A 24788-nucleotide genomic window follows, 5' to 3' on the forward strand; every position below is an offset into this window, starting at 1 on the left:
CGTATTTCATATTAAAACAAAATTAATTTAAAATAAATGGTCTAAATGGTTAAAGTGCTGATAACTAAACATTTTCTAAAGTACAATGACAGTCATCTGGGCCAGATACTGCCTGCCCTTCTCTTCCTTCTCCATCCCAGAGGGCTGGAGGTGTGCAAACTACATTTCCCAGACTCCTTTGCCAGCAGGGTTCTGTTTAGGTTCCACCAGTAGGGAGCAAGATTAGAAGGCAGGAGGGGGGTCTTGGGCCTTCTGCTTCTGGCTATAGCAGCAGCTCCAGTTCCAATCTTGCAGTGACAACACTGGTTGGTGGCTGCAGGAGTTGGCCAGTGTTTATGGCCACTGCCTGGCCACATGGGGGCAAAAGGATACTGCCCCACAGGTACTAGCTGTAATGGCTGGCCAGCAGGGCAGGGACTGACCACCAAGACACTCTGTAGGAGCTGTCCCTCCGGATCTCTGTCGTCTCCTTCTGTGCCAGCCCTTCCAAAACAGCTCAAATCCTAACCTTTTATCAGATCCCTTTCTGCGTAAAATACCTAGCCTGGTTTCCATTTTTACAACTGGAATCTTGCCGGTTTTCGAAAGTACAAAATAACCTAAACAAATTAACACTATTTGGGTGATTGGCACAATTATAGCTATGACTCAAGCATTATAAAAGTGATACATGTAACCAAAAATTTGTACCCCCCTTAGAACTTTGAAATAAAAAAAATCAAAATTAAAAAAAATTATGTATCTTTAAAGAAATATGCATCTACCCACACTTGCTTGTGTTTGTCTGCTGTACACAGAACACTGCAGACACAAGGATTCATGAGCTTGGTTTTGACTCTTGCTCACAGAGTCAGGGAGCAGCCCCCAGCCTCCCGGGGCCAAATCGCTTGTGAGCTCACTGCCTGTCTGCTGGGGCAACAGCTCAGGACCTGTGTTTCCTGAAATAAAGCACTAGAACTTGTAATTCCTAGGGAGATCTAAAATCCCCTTCTTGTCAGTGGGAGGTCACTGTGGATCACCAAAAATTTACTTAAGTCTGAATCAAAGACACAACAATTTATGTCTTTCTTCTAAGGCAATTTATGTGGAACAAATGAGGCACCTCCTATGTTTTTTTCAAAGTGAACACATGCAAAAACATTAAACAATTTTTAAATGTTCATAAATCCATGTGTACCTATTCTGTTACTTATTAATCTTCAAAGTCACTTTTACACAAAGAGAATTACTCCCCTTGGCATGAGCAGAAAGTCAATCTGATAAAAGACTCAAACAACTGTTCTCGTAATGTTGTAAGGATTACATTGCTTCATTTTACAGAAAGCACAACTGTAGCCAAATTAGAGACTTCTGAAGAGTTTCCAAGTAAGGGCTTTCCTTAGCTTATCCTAGTTGTTAAAATCCAAACAGACATTACAATAATTTGAGTTGTAATGATAAAATGCTAGGGCAAGTAATTTTTAGGTATATGCTAAAGTTATGATTTCTAAATTATCCTTAAAACTAGAGTAACAAAACATCTACAGTATACAAATATGGAATGTAAGAAGTAAGGTAAAAAATAATGCAAGTATGCAAAAGGCTTAGAAACTCAGGAGGTGGCCTTATCTGCTCCTCAAACCTAACCCTGACACACATCAGCTGGATTTTTCCATAGAGGTGTAGGTTAGCCCTCTTGAACAAACTCTGACACAAGAAATTCTAAGATTAGAGGACATAACAGTATTTGACTCCAGTCATGAGCCATGAGAAATAGTACTCATTCATTGTTCGTATTGTTCGTATTGTTCTGGGAGAATGAGAGGACTCTGACATCAAATTACAGTATCTATGTGCCTCTGTTCTAGGGATGAGTTGTGAATGGAACCATTCCTAATCAGCTCTTAGCTTGGAACCAGAAGCCATTAAAGTTTTCATCAGTGTCAAATAAAAATAAAGAAGCATCAATGACACCTTTGGTTTGACTATCAGGTGTGGTGTCTCCCTGGCTACATTTTGCATTGGCCAAACAATTACATGTAGACCTCCATAGGCAGGTTCCATTTTTAATCAACAACAAAGCACCATAACAGAACCCGATAAAGTGTTAAAAATTATAGTAACCAGAAAGAAAATACTTTGGGTTGGGTCTCCCTGAGGGGAAAGGATGTCATTATTAATTCTAGTCATCATGAAAAATTTTTTAACATGATCTGATGGCATTATTTGTGCATCTTCATTTAACCCCAAACAGTTAATGAATGCTTTTCTTGTTTGTATGAACCACCACGGTGAGCTGCCGGTGTAAAAACTAATCTGCAGGTATTTACATATAGCTCCACTTTGGCACACCTGGCACAATGCAGACGGGGCTGGGAGAAAGGCCAGCGATGTGCATGCTTTTGTTTCTGCTCACTCAGGGACCCAGGGGTTTAAAGAGAGCTCACTCAGGGAAACAGAGGCATAAGAGCTCACTCAGGGAAACAGAGGCGTAAAGAGAGCTCACTCAGGGAAACAGAGGCATAAAGAGAGCTCACTCAGGGAAACAGAGGCATAAAGAGAGCTCACTCAGGGAAACAGAGGCGTAAAGAGAGCTCACTCAGGGAAACAGAGGTGTAAAGAGAGCTCACTCAGGGAAACAGAGGTGGAAAGAGAGCTCACTCAGGGAAATAGAGGTGGAAAGAGAGCTCACTCAGGGAAATAGAGGTGGAAAGAGAGCTCACTCAGGGAAACAGAGGCGTAAAGAGAGCTCACTCAGGGAAACAGAGGCATAAAGAGAGCTCACTCAGGGAAACAGAGGCATAAAGAGAGCTCACTCAGGGAAACAGAGGTGGAAAGAGAGCTCACTCAGGGAAATAGAGGTGGAAAGAGAGCTCACTCAGGGAAATAGAGGTGGAAAGAGAGCTCACTCAGGGAAATAGAGGTGGAAAGAGAGCTCACTCAGGGAAACAGAGGCGTAAAGAGAGCTCACTCAGGGAAACAGGTGGAAAGAGAGCTCACTCAGGGAAACAGAGGCATAAAGAGAGTTCACTCAGGGAAATAGAGGCATAAAGAGAGCTCACTCAGGGAAACAGAGGTGGAAAGAGAGCTCACTCAGGGAAACAGAGGCATAAAGAGAGCTCACTCAGGGAAACAGAGGTGGAAAGAGAGTTCACTCAGGGAACCGGGGGTGTAAAGAGAGCTTAGGACAGAGTGAGGATGATGCTCAAGAGGACAAAGGAAGAGTCTGGAAAGTGGCAAATGGAGAGGCCCAGAGCAGATGTCCTGGCCCCAGGACAGAACAAGAAGAGGATTCCAGGGAGATGAGAGCAAGTCCAAGAGACAGAGTCTGCAACAACTGCCCAGAACAGGGTGACTTAGCTTAGTATAAGGGGGCATCGCTGTGGGATAAAGGCTTGTAGACCCTCACTTGTCATAGGAGCTGCTCCCCTCAGTTAGTAATAGCCATGCTTTAAGGTAAGGTTATGCAAATAAGCTTCGAAATACGGAGAGAGGTCTTTCGAATGCATGGCTTTTTGTCTGAACTTGTGAAATTGGGAGAAATAAAAGTATTAAATCTTTTTTAACAATAATGTCTTGTAATGGCCAGGTGCAGTGGCTCACACTTGTAATCCTAGCACTCTGGGAGGCCGAGGTGGGAGGATGGCTTGAGCTCAGGAGTTCCAGACCAGCCTGAGCAAAAGCAAGACCCCATCTCTAAAAAAAAAAAATAATAATAATAACGGCTTGTAATTTATTAACTTATGTCCTTCATGACTCATCCTCAGATTGTATAAGACACATTTGACACATCGGCCCCTCTCTGTCCAGGCTGTTTTATTCCTTTGTAGCAAAGGCATGCAGTTAATCATCTTAAAATGTTTGCAATTTCTTTAAATAACTGAGAATGTCTAACGATAAGAAGATGAAAGTTTCTAAATTTGTGGAGGGTTCTCTTGGCAGAAAAGAGCCATCGTTCTGGAGCCAGATAGCCTGGATGTCCTGATTCTGCCACTCCCAGCTCTGTGTCCTTTGATTTTCTTAACATTGTTGACACTTTGTGTTCCCATCTATAAAATGAGGGGAACAAGTGGATCAGTGATGTCATTGACATAATACATGTACAGTACTTAGCCCAATGCCGGAGACATAGTGTGTCCAATAACATAACTGGTTTTGAAAAGCGGATTTCTTTCTTTCTTCTTCTTCTCCTTTTTTTTTTTTTTTTTGAGATAGGGTCTCACTCTGTTGCCTGGGCTAGAGGGCAGTGGTGTCATCATAGCTCATTGGAGCTTCAAACTTCTGGGCTCAAGCGATCCTCCTGCCTCAGCCTCCTGAGTAGCTGAGACTACAGGCACATGCCACAATGCCCCAGCTAACTGCTAAGTTTTTTGTAGAGAAGAGTCTCGCTATGTTGCTTGGGCCAGTCTTGAACCCTTGGTATGAAGTGATCCTCTTGCCTCGGCCTGCCAGAGTACTGGGATTACAGGTGTGAGCCACCGTGCCAAGCATAAAAGTGGTTTTCAACATTGGGGGATCATTAGAATTGCTTAGGGTAATTGAAAAAAATGCCTGAGCTGAGGGGGGCTGCTGTCCCAAGGGACAGACTCTGACCAATAGGAGACGGGAGGCAGGAGAAGAGGGAGCCCAGCGCTCCCATGGCTCCTCTGAGATGCAGAAGTTTCACAGGGCCTAGCGGGAGACTCCCCAGGACTGAGGTCGGCATATTTGCTGTGTTTCCTGTGGAGCTGTGGCCGGCTGGGACTCCTGCCTGACATTTGCTTTCTTCCCTCCTTCCTGCCTCTTGTCCCTTTCCTTCCTCACTCTTCCTTCCCTGGTTCTGCAGCTCCTGATACAGAATTAATATGTAAGCTTTTGCCCCAGGCTCCAATTTCCAGAAAACTCAGGCTAAGGAATGCTTAACAAGTGGACCACAACTATTTCAACAAGTACCTCTCTAAATTGAATTCATGACTTCACATTTTGGAGGAGTCTATTTAAAAAATTACACATTAAGTGATGATTAATCAGTTTTAAATTAACTGAAGGCACAAATACTTGCCAATCATAGCTACTGTTTTTCATGAACTAACCATCTTGAGTTGCCACATTGATTTAATGCAATTATATCCAAAAGGAAAGACCCATCCAAAGTCACAGCCAGGGCCAGCCATTTTAGACTTCACAGCATGGACTCCGCCCCCGTCTTTGCCGCAGGCAATGCTAACCAGCTTCAACAGGGTCTCCTGAGATCCCAGGCTGGCCGGCCAGTCCTGCCAGAAATGGGTTTTGTTGCTCTAGGTCCTGTAGCCATAAACCTGTCACTACCAAAGTTTCCCTTCCACAAAGGGAGCCCTGTGCTAAAACCAGGGCATGAGTTAAGAACTGAAACTGCAGCCCATTTCCAACCATCTGGGTGTGAACATCTTTAATACTGGAAGCACAAAGAGGAACAACTATCTGACCCACTATACCCATAGGACAGGGACATGGAACGGAGTTAGGGAGAAGTTTCCTCCCTTGCCAAGGCCTCCTACATGGCACAACATGATCAATATTAAGTACATAACAAATGGCTTATGATTAAACACCAACTGCATGAGAGAATCAGGTCACATGACTTTTTAATCAAATGAAATTACCAGTCTATAATCTTAGACACTTCATCATCTCACCATGAATGTTCCGGAAAGATGACCAAAACGACTGCACTAGCCAGTGAGTATCTAACACATTCACTTCTTTGGGAGGCAAAGAGGGGTTGTTGCTTTTTGGCTTTTCTCCTTGGCTTGGGGATGACTGAGAGCCAGTGCAGGTCTCATACCTGCCAGTGTCCGCAGGCCATGGCTTGACTGTTAAGGCACAATGGGGCTTTGTGGTATTCTTTCTTTGTACCTTTGTTCTTTAGTAAATAACTGTAATCAGGGAACATCTTATTTTAATGATATTTATGCTTGTTGCAGATAATTGCTGTTGGCTTTTAAAACTATATCCCAAAATAATATACCCACACTTTCTGTAAGGCTGAATTATAATAAAATGAAAATACCGAATAAGGGGATTTATAGAAGTCATTTTCCTCAAAGGGGAAAATGACTAAATTCAGAAGAATAATATAGACAGGCAACTCAATTTCTGTGAGCATTTTAAATAAAATTTTTACTAGAAAACAAGGGAAACAATCTAAATTATGGATTTAGAAACATAGAGCAATTTAACAAATTGTTCTTTTTGTAATATGAAGTAATGTTGGCAGTAACATAGTGGTTCTCAAATACCAACAGTATCATCTGGGAACTTAGGAGAAACACAAATTCTTGGGATTATGAAAATAAGTAGTAAGTAATTCAAAATCCAAACTGTTGGAACTCTAAACTATTTTGAGCTTTAAAAGATTGTGAATTACAGGGCCTACCTCACATGACAGTCAGCAGTAAGCTTTTGTTTGTCTGAATTAAGTTTTTTCTCTTACCTGCCTTGCTTTGTAAAATGTTGTAAATGTCTAAGGGCCCAGGGAAGACCCCTTCCCTCTTATTGTTGATTTTCATTATAGATTAACTTTCCTCTTACCTTTCTCACACAAAGGACTTCATGGCTATCACAGTGCCTTAAGATGCAATGCTAAATATACTCTTTTAAATCCGAAAGGAAATAAAAGCCAGCTATAAAGAAACAAGCTGCACAGAAAAGGAAATTTAACTTCTTAATTTGTTGTAACTCCCAAACTAGCCTTGTGTTAATACTGTTAAGTTTGTCATCTTCTTATATAAGCAAGAATTTAGCTTTTAACTTTGGAACACTACCCCCATTTCTCTGGAGAGGTGTGCCCTGGAATGGCCATTCTCAGCTTTTTGCTTGAATAAACTTTTCTTTTGAGACAGGGTCTCACTCTGTTGCCCAGGCTAGAGTGCAGTGATGTCATCATAGTTCACTACAACTGCAAACTCCTGGGCTCAAGTGATCCTCCTGCCTCAGCTTCCCAAAGTGCTAAGATCAATAAACTCTTTAAAATTGGAATCTGACCCTTTTGATTATTTCAGGTTGACAGGCTCCACCTCAGACACACTGAGTCAGAAATTCTGAGGGTGGGGTCCAGAAATCTGTATTTGAACTGTAAACTAAAAATAAAACCCCAGCCATGATGTGGATGGGAGGTTGGACACACCTCCTTATACTCCCTCCCTTTTGGAGTTTAGACATAACTGACCAGCAGTTCACGTACAGTTGACCAGCAGGTACAGTTGAATTCTTTAATATATAAGGCAAGTCTGCTCTTTCCACTGGCCAAATCCATTTCTGGTAAATAAGTTTTTGTGGCATAATGCATCCCTGCCCCACTGCCATTCCCTGGTGTTTGGAGCCTAATGCACAAGAAGAACTTGTGTTAAAATAGAGATCATAAGACTGACAAAACAGACTCTTTGTGTCATTAAGATACCAAATTATACACAGGATCCAAGGCCCTACGAGGCAAGGGTTAAGTCACACCTGTAGGCTATCAATTTTGTGAATCAGATCATTATGACCCAAGATGTTGTGGCTTGTTCTCACAACCTGACTCTGACATAGCACCCTTACCTTAACTGATATCTGGCTGATTCCAAGTTTCAGACAGGGCCTTACTGTTTTAACCAACTGCAGAGAAAATAATTTCTAAATCCACCTATAATCTATAAGCCCCTGCTTCTAGATATTCCACCTTTTGGGGCTGAACCAATGCATACCTTCCATATATTGATTTATGTCTTTGCCTGTAACTCCTGCCTCCATAAAATGTATAAAACTAAACTGTAATCTGACTGCCTTGGGACCACTTATTCAAGGCTTCTTGGGTTTTTGTTTTCCCTGGGCCATGGTTACTCATATTGACTCAGAATAAACCTCTTTAAATATTTTGCAGAATTTGGTTTTTGGGTCAACAGAACACAGTTCTCCAGGGAATTCTGGTATGCATCCAAGTTTGAGAACAAAAACCTAACATGTTGTTTACATTAGTTTTTTGTTTTGTTTTGTTTTTCTAGATTGAATACTCTGACATGTATTGCTGGCCACCACCTGGGAAGCCAAGGGATATTAACTACATGCGTCTTGAAAAAAATGCATAGGCATTGTACACAAACCTATCGAGTATTTGTTTTCTACTGCTATATAACAAACTACCAGAAACTTAGTAGCTTAGAACAATACTATTCATTATCTCACAGTTCTGTAAGTCAGAAGTCTGGGCGTGCTTGGCTGTGTTCTCTGTTTAGTATCTCATACTCAAGGTGGGCAGAGCTCCCATCTGCAGACTCTAGGGAAGAATCTGCTTCCCACCTCATCCAAGCTGTTCACAGAATCCAGTTCCTTGTAGCTGTGTGACTGAGGCCCCCGTTTTCTTGCTAGTTGGAGGCCAGCAATCATTCTCAGCTCCCTTCCCCACTGCCTTCTCCATCTTCATACCCAGCACTGTTACACCACATCCTTCTCAGGCCTTGAGTCTCTGCATTCCTCTGCGGCCATCAGCCACACAAGACTGTTTTCAATGGGCTCATGGGATCACTCAGGCCAACCCAGACACTCTCCTGTATTAAGGAGCAGTTGGGAATGACTACGCATACCCTGCCGTGCTGTGACTTTTCCTCTTCCCACATTCCCTTCTCTTTTCCTCACCCCAATCTCCCCTCCTCAGTGCTCACAGATGAGGGGAAAGGGCAGGCTTCAGAAAAAAGAAAAGACAGGCTAGAAAAGAGAATGAGACGGACGGGCAGAAGAGAAAAGCACTGGAGGCAAAAAAGCAAAAGCCCCAAACCTGATCAGACTTGCGACTGGTGAGCTGCCCCACTGCCCCGGCGGGAGCGCTTCATCAGAAGTGTGCGCGTGCGCGTGGGGTCGTGTGAGCATGCGCATGGGGTGACCACGCATGCGTAGGGACGTGTGACTGCTCCCACCGAGGACGCAGGTAATGGCGCGCGGGCCACGTTACCTTTTCACGTTTATCCCGAGGGACCTGGGTTCAAAGAGTAGGGAATCGCTGCTTCACGCACTTAGGAAATAAGGCATGAGAAACAAAAATTGGCCTCCAATTCCTAAGGGGCACAGATTTATGGATTCCTCTCCCCTCATGGCCAACTGAAAGGACACAACCAATTCAATAACCAAACGTACAAACCTCAGACGGGAACTCCAGAAGGGTCCTGCCCATAGACCCAAAGCTCCAGAACGTTCTGACAGAACGCAGAGCAGGTATGAGCCCAGCCAGGTGGCCTCTGCCCTGCCGCCACCTGAGCTGACTGAGGCGAGAAAGCCTGAGAAGGGGCTGAGGGAAGGGACTCTCTCACGCCTCTTCACTGACAACTCCTGGGCTGGCTCCAAGGCCCATGAAGCCGGGCCTCGAGGGCATCTGCGGGAAGGACTCCGGTGATCAGGAGCCTGCCACGTCCACTGTTGCTCGCGGCCTGGGGTCGGGGAACCCTGACCGCAGGGGTGGGGGGTTGCTGGGCAGACGCTCCAGAGGTCAGCCGCTGAGCACCTGGAGGGAGAGGGGTCACCTCCTTCCCCAGCTGACCTGTGCAGCCCCGTCCAATCATGGATATCTCCTCCTGAGCCCACACAAACCAGAAAAAAATTACAATAAATGGGAACTAAACGAACTGAACAGGCATCACATCTCCCTTGACAGACTCCAGCGCACCTGCCGGCACTGAACAAGCTGTGTCCTTCTGTAAACCTAAGGAGAAGAAAGCGAGCAGGCAGGGAAAGGCAAGGCTCAGCAGTTCAGAAGAGCAGAACTGTGGGAGCATTTGGAGAAAGTGATTCTTACTGCAATAGCTACAGCAAGAAACAAGAAGTAACTAAAAGACCTGAATTCGTAGTTTCAGTGAGACGTAAGAGTATGTTACATTGATAAAATAAGAACGAGTCATGAAAAAGGAGTGTTCTTCAAAAAGGAATTATTGAAGATGAAAATCATAATTGCTGAATTTAAGAACAAACGGAGGCAAGATGCAGTAGACTGGATGATGTGAAGAAGTGAGAAAGTGACCTGGAACACTGTTTGAAGAAGCTTTCCAGGAACCTGAGAAAAAAGACAAAGGTGGAGAAATCTGAGAGAAAAGAAGCACAGAGAAAATCCAATGTGTGAAGGCTGGTTTTTCCCTAAGTGAAAAACAGGCAAAAGGAGACTATATGATAAAGCCAATACAGAAATCTGTGGGTGGAAGAAAAATTGCAGCAGGCAGCCGGAGGGAGCAAGGTCTCACTGCAGCCAGAACTTACTTACGCCTGACCCTCAAGCTCATTCAGCCTCCTAGACCCTGGATGAAGTACCTGAATCTTTCCTGAATTCTCCGGTAGGAGTCTGCTTGTTTATTATTGTTGCTCCTCCGCAAATGCTCTTGTCCCTCACCTTCCTGCCCTTAGTATGAGACTCAGCTTTCTCTGCTAAGTCAGTTATTGTCTATTTTTACTAACATGGACAAATATGTTCATTCTGACTAAAAATAAAAATCAAATTACAAAACTAGGTATATGATTTCATAGGTGTAAAATAATCTTAATTTATGCATATATGCTCATAAATTTTGTATCCTTGGAGGATTAGTTCCAGGACTCACCTTGGAACCCAGAATCCAAGGATTCTAGAGTCCCTTATATAAAATGCATATAACCTAGGCATATCCTCCCAAATACTTTAAATCATCTCTAGATTACTTATCATACCTAATACAATGTAAATATTATATAAATAGTTGTTACACTGTATTTTAAAATTTGGATTATTTTTTACTATTGTTTTTTTCCAAATATTTTTGATCCATTGTTGGTTGAATCTGTATATTTGCAACCTGGGATTAAGAGGGCTGAAGCTACTCTGAAATGTCAGAAGAGGATACCAATTAAGCTGATCTAAAATTCTGAGTGGTTGGATAATCGGTGAGTTTGTTTTCAAACCTGCATTTTATCAAATTTTTTGTCATTGAGTGTTTTTTAATGTATTTTTTAGAAAAAATGTAAAACTATATCCACTTTGGAAAAACAGAAATTACATATGTAGAATGTAAAGTCCTATATTAGGAGGGTGGGAGAGAAGTTTTCATTGAGGGAAACAAAGTGAACATAGCAAGAGGAAAGTGGAGGAAACAGTCCCTTAGAGTTACATGCAACTGTCTATATGAAGCTGGTTTGGGGTGCAGCAGAGTAGGATGTTCTTCATGGCAAAATGTTTGAAGTAATTGTTAGTGGGGAATCTGGGGTGAGTCAGGGTGAGGGGTGGGAGATTGTTCTCTTAAAAGTCTTCCAAATCATATTTAGTTTCATTTGAAATTTAGGAAATAATTGAAAATGTGAAAATACTGAGATTAACCAGTGTACAGGTACAGTTGAATTCTTTAATGTCTAAGGCAAGTCTCCTCTTTCCACTGGCCAAATCCATTTTTGGTAAATAAGTTTTTGTGGCATAATACATCCCTGCCTCATTGCCATTCCCTGGTGATTTGAAGCCTAATGCACAAGCAGAACTTGGATTTGTGAGCTGGCACCCTTGATGTTGTTCTTTGGTTCTCTGAGGTGCCATTTGTTTTTCTTCAATTTTTTTCTTTCTCTCCTTAGGATTGGTCATTTTTATTGATCTATCTTCAAGGTATTTGAAAATAACTTATTCTTGCTTCTTCCATCTCCAATCTGCTGTTGAGACTACTTAGCAAATTTATCTCAGTTATTGTACTTTTTAAGCTCTGATAAGCTGATCTGATAAGAAGTTAGCTTACCTGGACTCAAACTACAAACTCTGACTGTCTTGTGACACAGCAACAGAGAACTCTCCTCAATTTTACAGCTTGTGGTGCTGTCTTGTTTCAGCATGGCCCCCTGGTGGTCTCCCCATGTTTGTATAAGTTGGTGGTCAGCCAAGGATTTGGGAAAAGTTTACATTCAGACTTTGGCATAGGTTAGGGAAATGTATTCAGTGATTAAGTGAATCTGGATTTTTATTTTCTTTTTCTAAGACAAATCAAGTTGGACAAAATTAGGCATCAGCATACTTTTGCTCTTATAACATAATACCTAGAGGATAATAGTATCCTTTCTACATTTAAAAATCACATGAAATGAGCTCAGACTATAAAATCATTCTAAAATGAATGATTTATTGTTTTAAGAAGACTAAGTAGCTCCTATTTTAAATATGTCCTTTGGAATTTCCAATTTGTAAAATTTTCTGCATTCCACTGGACTCAGTGGAAATATAATTAACTGAAGTATTGAAGTGTTATTGTCACCGCATGTCAGGTAGGATATTTCTGGCTACTCCCAACTCCAACATTCCCTACATCCCACTAAGTTTTTGGTTCAGCTTTCCAGATTTGTAAAAAATGATGGCTGAAAATAGACATCCTCATAATATCTTTATTATTAATAATACAAGGTCTCTATTATTCCTCTTCATTATTGTGAAATATGTAATTTACAAAACTAAAATCAATAAATTTACATTAAACTGCTTCTTTCTTAAGCCTTATTAAGTGTAAGTCTCCATTTATATGTTTATCCTTGAAGATTCTGTAGTATAACATTTAACTATTAGTGTTTGAATATATTCATCTAACTTGCCTTTAGAACAGTGCTAACGTCATGCATAATATCTGACTTGTATGTTTCCCAGTATTCTCAGTCCCAAGAAACCAAGGTCAGCCTTGAATACTGGAGAAGAGTTGGCTTCTATGGTACCTTATTCCATAATATCAACCATAAATCTTAATACTCAAAGTTCAAGTTTTAGGGTGCATGCTTCTAAAAATGGTCTGCTGATGAGCTTTTAAAAAAACTACTATATCTATGTAGAGCTAAAGGACCCTCAGGCAGCTGTCTTTATAAGATACTACTAAAGCAATAATTTACTATAGAATAAGAACAGCTCCTACATGTGGTATTATGGAGGAATGCCTTTTTTGTTTTTTCCTTGGAAATAATTATTATCCCTCATTTGATTAAAACATTCAATAGCTCTCCATTTTAACAGAATAAAGTTCAGGTTTTTATATATATTCCAAGGCTTTTCCTATTGTGCCTTGGCACATTTTTCAACTCTTACCTAACCCATCACTTTTACCTTCTTAGATACATTGGCACATTCACCAATATTTGAATTATTTTTACTTTTCTGAGCTTCTGGCTGTTCTCTTTGTCTGGAGCACCATTTTTTCCCATCTCTTCTCTGCCTAATAAAATACTACTGATTCACTCTTCAAGGCCTCGATAAGATGCAGCCACTGGATTGGAAATACCCTACATATCTAGTTCAGTTGGCTCTAGAAGTTAACAGCTAAATTGTGACCACATTTCCTGAATTTTCCAGAAATGTCTCAATTCTATCATATTTTTTGTCTCTAAAATGAACTTGTTACTTCTCAGACTACATAACCTTGTTTTTTGGTTTAAAAACTCTGATTTAGTACAGCATTATCATTCTGTATCATCAGATTAAAGTGCTGGAGAAAAAACAGATAAATTAATTTTAAATATCATTGCACATAACCTAATTTTTTAAAATTTAAGTAGCATGGTGACTGTATAGACATTAGAAGAAAACAACAGAAATCATTACTGTCAACTGCAATTCCACTCTAAAAGGCATATTCTTTTAGACTTTTGTCTATGGATTAATATGTGTATATGTGTTTTATAAAGATAAAGTTATATTCTATTGCTATTTTATATAATATGCATATGATTTGTGAGTTTGTGAATCTCTCTTTAATACCATCACCATCAATGGCTGTATTTAGTAAATTGTATGTATGACCATAATTCTTAAACCAATCCTTTATTTTGGATAAGTGGTTATTTGTTTTTATTTTCCACCATTGTTCTAGAAACACAGTAAAAGCCTATTTTTTAGAAAAGGTTACTAAATCTATAAGAATTTTGAAATATAGTCAAGTCATAGCAAGCAAAACAAATGCATTGGGTGCAAAAATGAAATTGTAATTTTAATATAATTATTCTAGTTGTTTTGTCAACCTCATAGTCCAACTTATTCTAAAATAAGTTTGAAAAATATTAAGTAACATAATTTGATAATTTATATGCATTACAGATTCTTTTGTAAAATGCTTGCACAGACCTCCTAAAATAAATAAACCTGAATACATTCCACAGAGATCCATTTTTTTTCCACAAAGTTTTTTAGCCCCAGTTTTTCAAAAATAAGACATAGGATCGGTCTAGTTTAGCCTCAATTTAATTATAGTGATTATAACTTCTTCTTGTAATTGATTATCCCTTAATGACATCCCCTGAAATAATTAGGAATTATAAAAACTTTACAAGGGTATGATAAATTTATAAAAATGACTTAACATTTTGGAAAGAAGGCTTTCAAGAGTAAACAATGGGAAAAATAAAATCTGGTGATGTACTCAACATGTATATTTCAGATGTATTCATCTGCAGATGATTTGTGAGCATAGATGACAAATGAGATGCAGATCAGAAATAAATGGCAAGAACAGAGCAGGAGTCATAGCTCCCTGCTTTCTGATGACTGTAACAATAATTATCCATGGGGCCAATTTGTATTTGAAATCACACAATTACCACAAAAATGGGCCAAGTATTTGATAATTGTAAGTACTAAAAAGCAAAACAAAACACGCAGGATTTGTCCTTAGAAACATTATAATATTTAAAACTAACAATAATAACAATAATACAAAGTTTAGCAGTCTTTTGTGATTCTTTGGTTTGGGAAAAGGAAGGTACTAAATTAACCTATCAGGAAGAAAGAGACTTTGGGACTTCACTGGTACAAAAAGTAGTTCTATCACATTTCACTGGCATTTTGAAAACAGTGCCAGGGAATATTTTTGCTACTAGAAATTTTCCTCAAATACAGACAAAGAGATACTGGGCAGTTTTCTGGGTCCTAGGACCCATTGTAACCAGCCTGGGCAACATAGTCAGATTCTGTCTCTACAAAAAAATTAGCCAGGCGTGGTGACCTGTGCCTGTAGTCCTAGCTACTAGGGAGGCTGAGGCAGGAGGATCACTTGAGTCCCAGAGTTCGAGATTACAGTGAGCTATGATCGTGCCACTGCACTCTGGCCTGGGTGACAGAGGGAGACTCTGTCTCAAAAAAATAAAAAATTAAAAAAAAAAAATCTCATGTAATGTGCAGGAACAATGCTACAGCCATCACACTGCAGGTCAAGGAAGAGTGAAACAAATAGAGGGAAATTATCAAAAGTTAAAAAAAAAATCAAACAATGAGTTTACTTCTCTTTTGAGGAAAGTAGAAACATGATCTTTTCCATGTGTCCTTCGGATAGAGAGACTCCCCCTCCTCTGGATCTATGGGAGGTGTGGTGCTGAGTTCCACGTAACCACTGGGGCTGCTTCCAGGACATGTAGGCTCCAATCTCTTTTAGGAATCTGCCATTTTGAGATGTCAGGGATTTTCTGGTACACAGATTGTCCCAGATTTATGATGGTTCAACTTATGATTTTCTACTTAAGAATGGTATAAAAGCAATACAGGTTCAGTGGAAACCATACTTTGAATTTCAAATATTGATCTTTTCCTGGGCTAGTGAAATGTAGTATGATACTCTCTCATGCTGGGCAGCAGCAGCCAGCCACAGCTCCCAGTCAGCCACATGATCACGAGGGTGAACAACCGATACTATACAGCATACTGTATCCAATAAATGATTATACATGAGACATTCAACACCTTATTACAAAATAAGCTTTGTGTTAGATGATTCTGTCCAATGGTAGGCTAATGTAAGTGTTGATCATGTTTAAGGTAGGCTAGGTTAAACTCTGACATTCAGTAGGTTGGGTGGATTAAATGCATTTTGGATTTAGGAGATTTTCAATTTATAATGTGTGTATCAGGACATGACCTCATAATAGGTGGAGGAACATCTGTATATTACTGTCCACCAGACATTCCCTGAAGAGGAGTTCTAGGGTAGAGAATGAGAACCATCATATCTTATTTGATTTTAGTTTCTGTCTTTCAAAATTATGGTAGCCCTTTTTCTCCACTTGGAAACCACAGCTGCCAAAGATTTTCAAAATCTCATCAGAACATGTAGTAACGTACACCTTTTAAAGTCTGCCAAAGTCCACATTTTCTAATAAGAACACACTCTTATGACATGGACAGCCAAGGTGATGAAATACTAGCACCATTGCCCTATGAAAATCTACTTTTCCAGAATATTAAAACTAGCCTACAGAATTTGAATCTTTAGTATTTTCCCAGTTTAACATGGGTCTTCTTTAAACTTCTAAAAATTATTGACTTTGATATGAATATCATAAAGCTATATTCTAATCCTGCTACCAGTTTTTTTACTCTTACACATCATTCTAGAATCTTCAGAGCCTAATTTCACAGGTCAAATTAGGGAACACTGAACAAATAGTGCTGAAGGTTAGTGCTTTCCTGTTCTGACATTTTCTGAGTCTGTGAATGTGGAGGGAGTATCAGACATAAACAGCAGGTTACTCATATCACTAATATGATTACTGTTAGATTAGGAGACAAACAAATATATAAGGAAAAGATTTAGAGGAGAAATATAACATTAAATAAACCAGTAAAGAAAGCAAAAACTATTGTTAGGATAAGTTAACAAATTATCACAAGGTTAAAAAAAGTGAACTGATTCAAACAAATATCTTTGAGCCAAACTTAAGCTTTCTTAGCAGGCTGTGCAGATGGCCCCTTGCTCCTTTTGTGTCTTGTGCTCACTTTTACCTTTTGATTTTTTTGGTGGTTTGTATTTAAGAGCAAGAGCAAGTAGAACTTGACAACAGACTTATTTTCATAACATTTCCAATTGATTGGAATGAGGAAAAGATACTTGAGAAAATGCTCAGTCTTAGGAGAGTTTTGGCCAGGTTTTATGGTAGAGAGCTTCAAGGAACAGGCCAACCTTGGGACAATAGGATTTTTGACCAAAGTCTACCTGGAGATCGCAGCTTTGCAAGCATTTCCCTGTTATGACTGGACAGTTTATAATAATTTGACCCAAAGTACAGACTAAACTTTGCTCCTGACCTCTGATTAGCTCCACATGTGGAAAGATTTTGTTTCTAGCCACCCCCTGCAACAGTGTTGTTCCAAGAAAGGGCCATATATGCATAGCAGCCCCTAAATGCAGAGGGAACCAAGAAACCAAAGAATGAGGCAGACAAATCCAGTTTGTCAGTACAGGGTGATTTATTGAGAAATTTGGAAAGCATAGTCTGAGGCATCCTCAAGACAGGTAGACATCCACCCTGTTACTCCCCAGACCCAAGGCTTACGTACCACAGGGTAAGGGTGTATGTGCTCGATAGAGACAATCAAAGTCAACCCTTCAGAACAGGCAAGAATGCTGTGTGCATCAGCACCTATAATTTGTGCAATATCAAGGTTGCTTTGATCTAAAGGCAGGATTTATAGTGAGTACATGTTCTTACACTAAGGACAGAGAATAAAGCAGGAATCAGGAGGTGTTCCCAGGACTGGGGCCAATCAGAAGTCAACATGGCAATCAGCATCCAAGATGTAGTCACTTTTGTCTCCACAAGTGTCTTTCCCAAATTCCTTAGGATACCCAAAAGTGTCCTTGCCCAGGTGATGGGTGTGACCGAGGGAAAGACCTGGTCTTTTCCACGACTGGGATGCATGTTGATGCTGCTAGCTCTAGGGCAAAATTAACATATCATCCAGGACTGCCATTCTAATTTGTCATGGAATCTGAAATCATGTTACTAATGGCGGTGCAAGGTTCCAAACTGAAAATATTTACTTCTTAATGCATTTTGTAAACAAATTATTTTCCTTGTGGTTACTTGAAACTACTTAAACAAAAAATATATACATGGACATACAGGGCTGGCTCTATGAACATGCATTAACCAAGTAAGCAGGGCACAGCAATGCAGCAACCTTCAACAATTGGGTGATTTTTATTCTCCACATGCAGGTGTTCAGGTGAATAAATACACAGGTGCTGCCTTATTGCGAGTACTGTGGCATGCTTCAAATCTGAAATCTAGTGCCTAAAATGGATTTTTATTGGCACTTCATATTACCTCTCTATCGGCCAGGCTTTAGGTTAGTCGTTTACGCACACTGTCTCAGTAAGTCCTCCCAACAACACTGTGAGGTAGACACAATTATTATCCTTATTTTATAGATGAAGAAATAGAGGCTTAGAGAGATCTGGGTGCTAGTCAGGTGAGGTTCCATGCTCATCAGTAGGTGGGAGGGATACTGAACTCAAGACCTCTGACTCCCAGGTCCACACCCTCAACACCCAGGCTGCCCCACCTGCCCCTACGGATATGAACAAAGAAATGCAGCTCTTCAAATTTCTGAAATATACATTCTTCATTTAAGCAGGTTCCTGAGATAATTCTTAAAATAATTTTACTTGGGTAAATGTACAGTCTAGGAAATATGCAAAATTCCCTTGCTTTGAGACCTTTTAAAAAACCCTTGTCACTGTTCTTTAAATAAGTAAGACTAATTAAACTATCCTTCTTAATAAGTGAACTACTTCCATCATATCTTTGCCAATTGGATATTGCCTCACGCTTACTCTGTGTGAGCAGTTTCTGCGACTGGCATAATGCAAAAAAATGTTGCTATCATTCAAGTCTGGGTTTTCTTTCCCTTCAAGCATCATTCTGGCCATTTCATATTGCTCTTAGATAACCAATTGCTTAGGAAAAATAGGTGAAAGCTTTTGAGTGTAAGAGTTATGCATCTTTGGCCTTAAAATAGTGTTTGCTTTGCAAAGAAGAGGTGGTTTTAGAATAGTGTCATTTTGGCAGTTTATATGTCTTTTTCTTGGCTCAGACCTAGGCTAGACAACAGGAAAACTGACTATTGACAAGTCTGTATTTATTATGTTTAAACCTATGGGCATTTCAGAAAGGCAGGCTCCTGGCTGTGTACATTAAGGTAGAATCTGGCTTTTTGTGAGCCCCTGATTTACTCTACTTCTTTTAGGAAATGTAGGAACAAAGCCATCAAAGTTCCAGATCTCTTTTAATAAATTTCTGGAAAGAGGTGCCGCCACCAAAGGTTTGGGTGAGCATGTGGTCTTTCTTGCACTCACTCTTCATCCGCCTCTTTGGAGTGCACCTGGGATGCAGAGAAGCTCTAACCCTAACACTGCAGAGTCACCTTACAATTTAAAGGTAGAGACAAGACACACATGCATTTCTTTTAATAACTTATTGCTTTAATGGTGAGGCCAGCACCCTTCCTAGAGATAGCCTGAACGACCTCCCCACAACCAAGTCTTTTCTCTTTCCTGTGGCTCTTCTCAGTCCACACGTGCTCAAGCTGGAAAGCAGGATCCCCACAGATGAGCACCACAGTGCTAAGGAGGAGTCACGGGAAATGCCCTGTGTCAGAGAGGCCAGGGTTCTCTTGGTACATGCTGGGTGACTTTGGGGAGCACGGGCAATTTCTGTCTCACAAGATATTGCCACATTTAAAGTACACTTCCAGGTCCTGTTTCTCCACAGCCTGAGAAAGGCATAGCAAGCTAAGCATGGTGAAAAGACTGTTCATTTTGTTCACTGATTCAGAAGACTTTCATGGATTGCTCCTGGTGGAAGGCATGTTGTTGTTCACTGAGAGGGATAGAAATTGGGTTCTGCTTTGCTGGAAGCTTCCAGCTGGGCACCAGTGATATGGTGTATGAAATAGAATAAAAACTGGAACACCATAAGAGAAACACAGAATGATATGCAAGCACAGAGGAGGGAGAGAGGAGTTCCAGCTGGGAGGTATGTCAGGAAAGGCTGTTTGAAGAATCGGTTATATATTAACACACAGAGATGGCAGAAGCAAAGGGCACAGGGTCAGTCAGGAGACAAGGAAGGGATACCTGGACAGGATTACACTATCTTCCAAAAAGTCCCAGTAGGAGACTTAGTGATAAGGGGCATCTCAGTGGCTCTATATAGTTGATAAACCATATACTTTCCATTATTTTATTTGATTCATACAAAATATGAACTTAATTCTTAAGACTTTTATATTTTATTTTTATGAAGTCTTAACTAAGGGAATAAATGTGAAAATAGTTTAAGCATTGCAAAGTTCTATATGAATAAGATGTTACTATTTATTTCTAATGATTATAAAGTATTAGAGAGTATAGTATACTTACATGTACATGCTGCTTTATTAATGCCATGTTCCCCCAACATAGCTTGATGACTAATAATGTAAGAGCATTAAATGCCTGGATTTAACACTGGATTTCTATGGCTCTCTGTGATTACTTTTTTAGAAAGATGGAAATACAATGAAAGACATTCACATGGAGGCTCACATATGTAGGCAAACTGAGAAAAATGGTCTGAAGACAAACCACAAGAGTGGATGTCCCTAAGGAGGGAAATTGGGACTTGTGGCTGTCCAAAGATGTCATGACCAGAATTCCCAACCCACATGCTCTTTCAGAACCTTGCCATACCCCCTCTAGGAGGAGGAGTCTAATTCCCCTCCCCTTGAATCCAGGAAGGGCTGTGGCTCTCCTGGAACTGGCAGAATGCACCAGAAGGATGCAGTGTGACTTCCAAGGTTAGCTCATGAAAGGCAATGCAGCTTTGTGAGGTAGAACACACCTTTGAGCCTCTGAGCGCTATGTGAGAACTCTGAGACTGCCTTGCTAGGAGGAATCCCAAGCTACATGGAGAGGTCATGTGCAGTTGTGTCAGCTGAGGTCCCATCTGAAAGCAGTAACGACTGCCAGTTACATGAATGGCTCCTGCCCATCAGGTAGGCCCAGCCTCTGAGTCCTCCTCTCTGAGGCTGCATTTTTTTAGAGCAGATATAACACTCCCTGTTGTGCCCATTCTGAATTCCTGACCCTCAGAATCTGTGAATATAAGAAAATGTTTTAAGTCACTGAGTTTGGGGATCATTTGTTATACAGCAAGTGGAATTTCAACCTTATCTGTAATAGTAAACTATTTCCTTTTTTTAAAAAAATTTAAAATAAATATGACAAAATGCTAACATTTGCTCATTCTGGGAGGTGGGTATGTGAATATTTATTATATTTTTCTTTGAAAACTTTTATATTTTTAATTGAAAATATGTAACATAAAATACAAATTGTTGAAATTCCCAGAAAATGTATAGGTATTAATGTTCAAAAAATAGAAAAATTCCACAAAACTCACATGTAAAGATATTTATGTTGTACTTCGTTGATTTAAGGATTCAAAGAAAAGATGGAGATGAAAATACCATACTATAAAGTGGCCATTTAGGATAACAAGGAGATGTCGTTGGAATTGCTATAATAATGGTTCTACAGAATAGCAGATTCTGATTTTGTTTCACATGACTTACAAAGGAGCTAGGCCAGGCGCGGTGGCTCACACCTGTAATCCTAGCACTCTGGGAGGCCGAGGTGGGAGGATCGCTCAAGGTCAGGAGTTCGAAAACAGCCTGAGCAAGAGCGAGACCCTGTCTCTACTAAAAATAGAAAGAAATTAATTGGCCAACTAAAAATATATTAAAAAATTAGCCGGGCATAGTGGCGCATGCCTGTAGTCCCAGCTACTTGGGAGGCTGGGGCAGAAGGATTGCTTGGGCCCAGAAGTTTGAGGTTGCTGTGAGCTAGGCTGACACCATGGCACTCTAGCCTGGGCAACAGAGTGAGACTCTGTCTCAAAACAAAAAAAAGAGCTAGAAATTTTCATAAATAGTCTGGAAAATGTTAGCATGCTACAGCAACCTTATTTAATTATTTTTTGAAATGATAATGGATTTTGGCCTGGTCAAGAAGGTTAAAATAAACCCAACCATTCAGGGATAATTTGTGAATACATTATGTCAGACTTTGAGGTTTGTGTTAGTTATAGATGGAGCATTACTGAAAAAATAAAGAACAATGGTAAAATGTTTCATTGATAGGAAAATTTCCTAAAAGCCAAGTGAGCAACTGGAAATCATGGCATTGTTGGAGATGATGAAATACGTTACAGTTAACTTAAAGTTACTTCAACATTTTACTAAACAGAATAGTTTCTGCAGACCATCTCCAGATTTTAGATTCATGGTTCCTAGAAGTATGCATGAATCAGGAGACTGAAGCATGGCCATCTGTTTAAGTGTTATTTGGCTTCATCAGAAATTGGACAGAATATGCAAGCAGTAAAAATAAGAGAAACATTGGGGAGCACAGAATGAGCAAAACAGTGAAATATGAACTGGTGACTATAATAGCTACTTGTGCAAAACACAGGGTCCCTAAAGAGTATGAATCCTGGACTGCATGCAGTGAGTGCCTCATGCCTGTAATCTCAGCACTTTGGGATTTGGGCTGAAGTGGAAGGATCGCTTGAGGCCAGGAATTCGAGACCAACCTGGGCAACATAATGAGACCCCATCTCTACAATTTTTTTTTTTTAATTTGCTGGGTAGAGTGGCACACACCTGTAATCCCAGCTACTTGGGAGGCTGAGGCAGGAAGATTGCTTCAGCCCAGTAGTTTGAAGCTGCAGCATTCTATGATTGCACCACTGCACTCTGGCCTGGGCAACAGAGCGAGGTCCTGTCTCTAGGGGGAAAAAAAAGTGTGAAACCCATTCCTTCCTCTTGCACAGGTGACACTTAGGTGTTAGATCAAGAGTGAGGAGGTTAGTAAAGAATGATCTTGGGGTCACTGGAGACCCCAGAAGATCTGATTCTGTAGCATGGTAGAGATGGAGGAGGCCATGCTGGGCTAAGGGGTGAATGGGGGCTTAGGAGTGTGGAGGCAGAGTGTGCCTATGACAAGGAGCTACAGATGCTCCACTGCAGAGAGACACAGGGATAAGGAGCACTGTCTAAAGAGCCAGTTGCATGGGGGACGGGGAGAAAAGAGCAGATGCATTTGAGCGGGTCTAAATGTGGATGGCCAGTGAAGGAGAAAAGAAGACAGGAGACCCAAGGGAGGGGCTGGGAGCAGGATTCACCAGAGAGGGCAGGAGGGTGGGGATCAGAGCATAGGAGGAAAGATAAGGGGAGGGGGAACTGGGAGGTGGAGGGGTGTCATGGTTCTTCTTCTGTTAAGTTAGGAAGAAACAATGGGATGGATAGAGAGAAATTTATTGTCGTGGTGCAGGACACTGAAAAAGCTTCTTATCCCAAGTTTTCTATTTCTCCAGGGACATGGAGAGCAAGGATTTGCTAAGAGTGGTGGGGACAGATTGACAGTTTGCAGAAAACAGAGACTGGAGAACCTGAGGGAGAGGAGATCAGGGCATTGCTGGACTGTCAAGCAACAAGGAGGGGCCCATGGACCAGTGAGCACAGAGCAACCCGTGTAGTGTAGGGTGTCTCTGGGGTGCTCACAGCCCAGGCAGGATGGGCAGCTGAAGAGCTGGACCTCGGATCTGAGCTGGACAGGGAAGGAAGGAGAAGGAAGGTTCAGCAGGGAGGGCGCAGGGCATTATGGATGGAGGTAAAGGCACGGCATGGTGTGAGGCTGAGCACAATGTGGAAGATTGGGACCTGTGCCTCTTGGTCACCTGGTGCCCCAGCACCCACAGCATGCCTGGACCCCCTGGCCACTCCACACCCACCTCTAGAATGAATGAGTTAGTGCATGTCAGGGCCGGCTCACGGCATGGCTTCAGGGTGACAGGAAGGCCCCTGGTAACAGCAGCTCAAGACACTGCATAGCAGCTTGCCTGGCCAGGCAGAGGGAGGTTCAATTACATATAAATTCTGCATGCAGAGACATGACATCAATATCTGTTGAAAGTGTGCAGCATTTTATAAGATCCATCCTCTAAGCACATGCAAGTTGTGATGGGGGCAAAAACACTGCAGTGAAGGAAACCACAGTACTGAGTAGCAGCTGAATTTTTAAGAACAGAATTCCCTATGAACTTTCTTTGAAGAGAGCCATGTTTTTCATTCAAGTATAAGGTTAGCCAGTCATTGCGATGGGAAAATCATTAGCTAACACAAGCATCCTTGTAGACCAGTGGTTCTCAGAGGTGGTGCTGGACCTGAACATCAGCAACATCTGGGAATTGCAGGTGTTAGAAATGCAGATTTTCAGGCCCCACCTTGGACCCAGTGAATCAGAAACTCTGGGGTGAAAGGCCCAGCAGTCTGGTTTCACAGCCCTCCAGACGATTGTCAGATATGCTAAAATATGAAAGCCTGCCCTCAAGGCAGGTAAGTAGGGACAAGACATTGGTCTGGGGTGACCTCGACCTTGCAGGGAAACCAATTCTCATGCTGTGCTATCTTGGGTGAGTCACAAAACCACTCTCACCCTCAATTCCATCCTTTGAAAAGTAGGAAAATAATAATTACTTCCCTCATAGGCTATATGATGCTTAAGATAATTTAGTATTTAAACACATGGAATGTATCTAGCCATTATGTTTTGTGACTGGAAATTTTCAGTAATCAAAATAACACCAAATACTACATAATTTCACACCAATAATAAATTAATGGTTCCTGAACAAGGAAATGCACTTGCTACATAGTAAACAAAATCACTGATATAAAAACATATAAACAGGCCTGGTGCCATGGCTCATGCCTAGAATCCTAGCACTGTCGGAGGCTGCGGCAGATCACTTAAAGTCAGTTCAAAACCAGCCTGAGCAAGAGCAAGACCCTGTCTCTACTAAAAATAGAAAAAAATTAGCCAGTCAACTAAAAATAGAAACAAAAAATTAGCCGGGCATGATGGCTCGTGCCTGTAGTCCCAGCTACTCAGGAGGCTGAGGCAGGAGGATGGCTTGAGCCCAGGAGTTTGAGGTTGCTGTGAGCTAGGCTGATGCCATGACACTCACTCTAGCTAGGGCAA

The 24788-nt window shown here is 41.0% G+C and overlaps 1 protein-coding gene across 1 annotated transcript in view; it reads right to left on the minus strand.

The window, feature by feature from the left end:
• The window catches only part of SLC22A3 (solute carrier family 22 member 3), a 98725-nt gene that overhangs the window by 55244 nt on the left and 18693 nt on the right, over positions 1-24788 (minus strand). The gene's annotated exons all lie outside the window — the stretch shown is intronic.

This window comes from Microcebus murinus, chromosome 5 (genome assembly GCF_040939455.1).
Source record: "Microcebus murinus isolate Inina chromosome 5, M.murinus_Inina_mat1.0, whole genome shotgun sequence".
NCBI lineage: Eukaryota > Metazoa > Chordata > Mammalia > Primates > Cheirogaleidae > Microcebus > Microcebus murinus.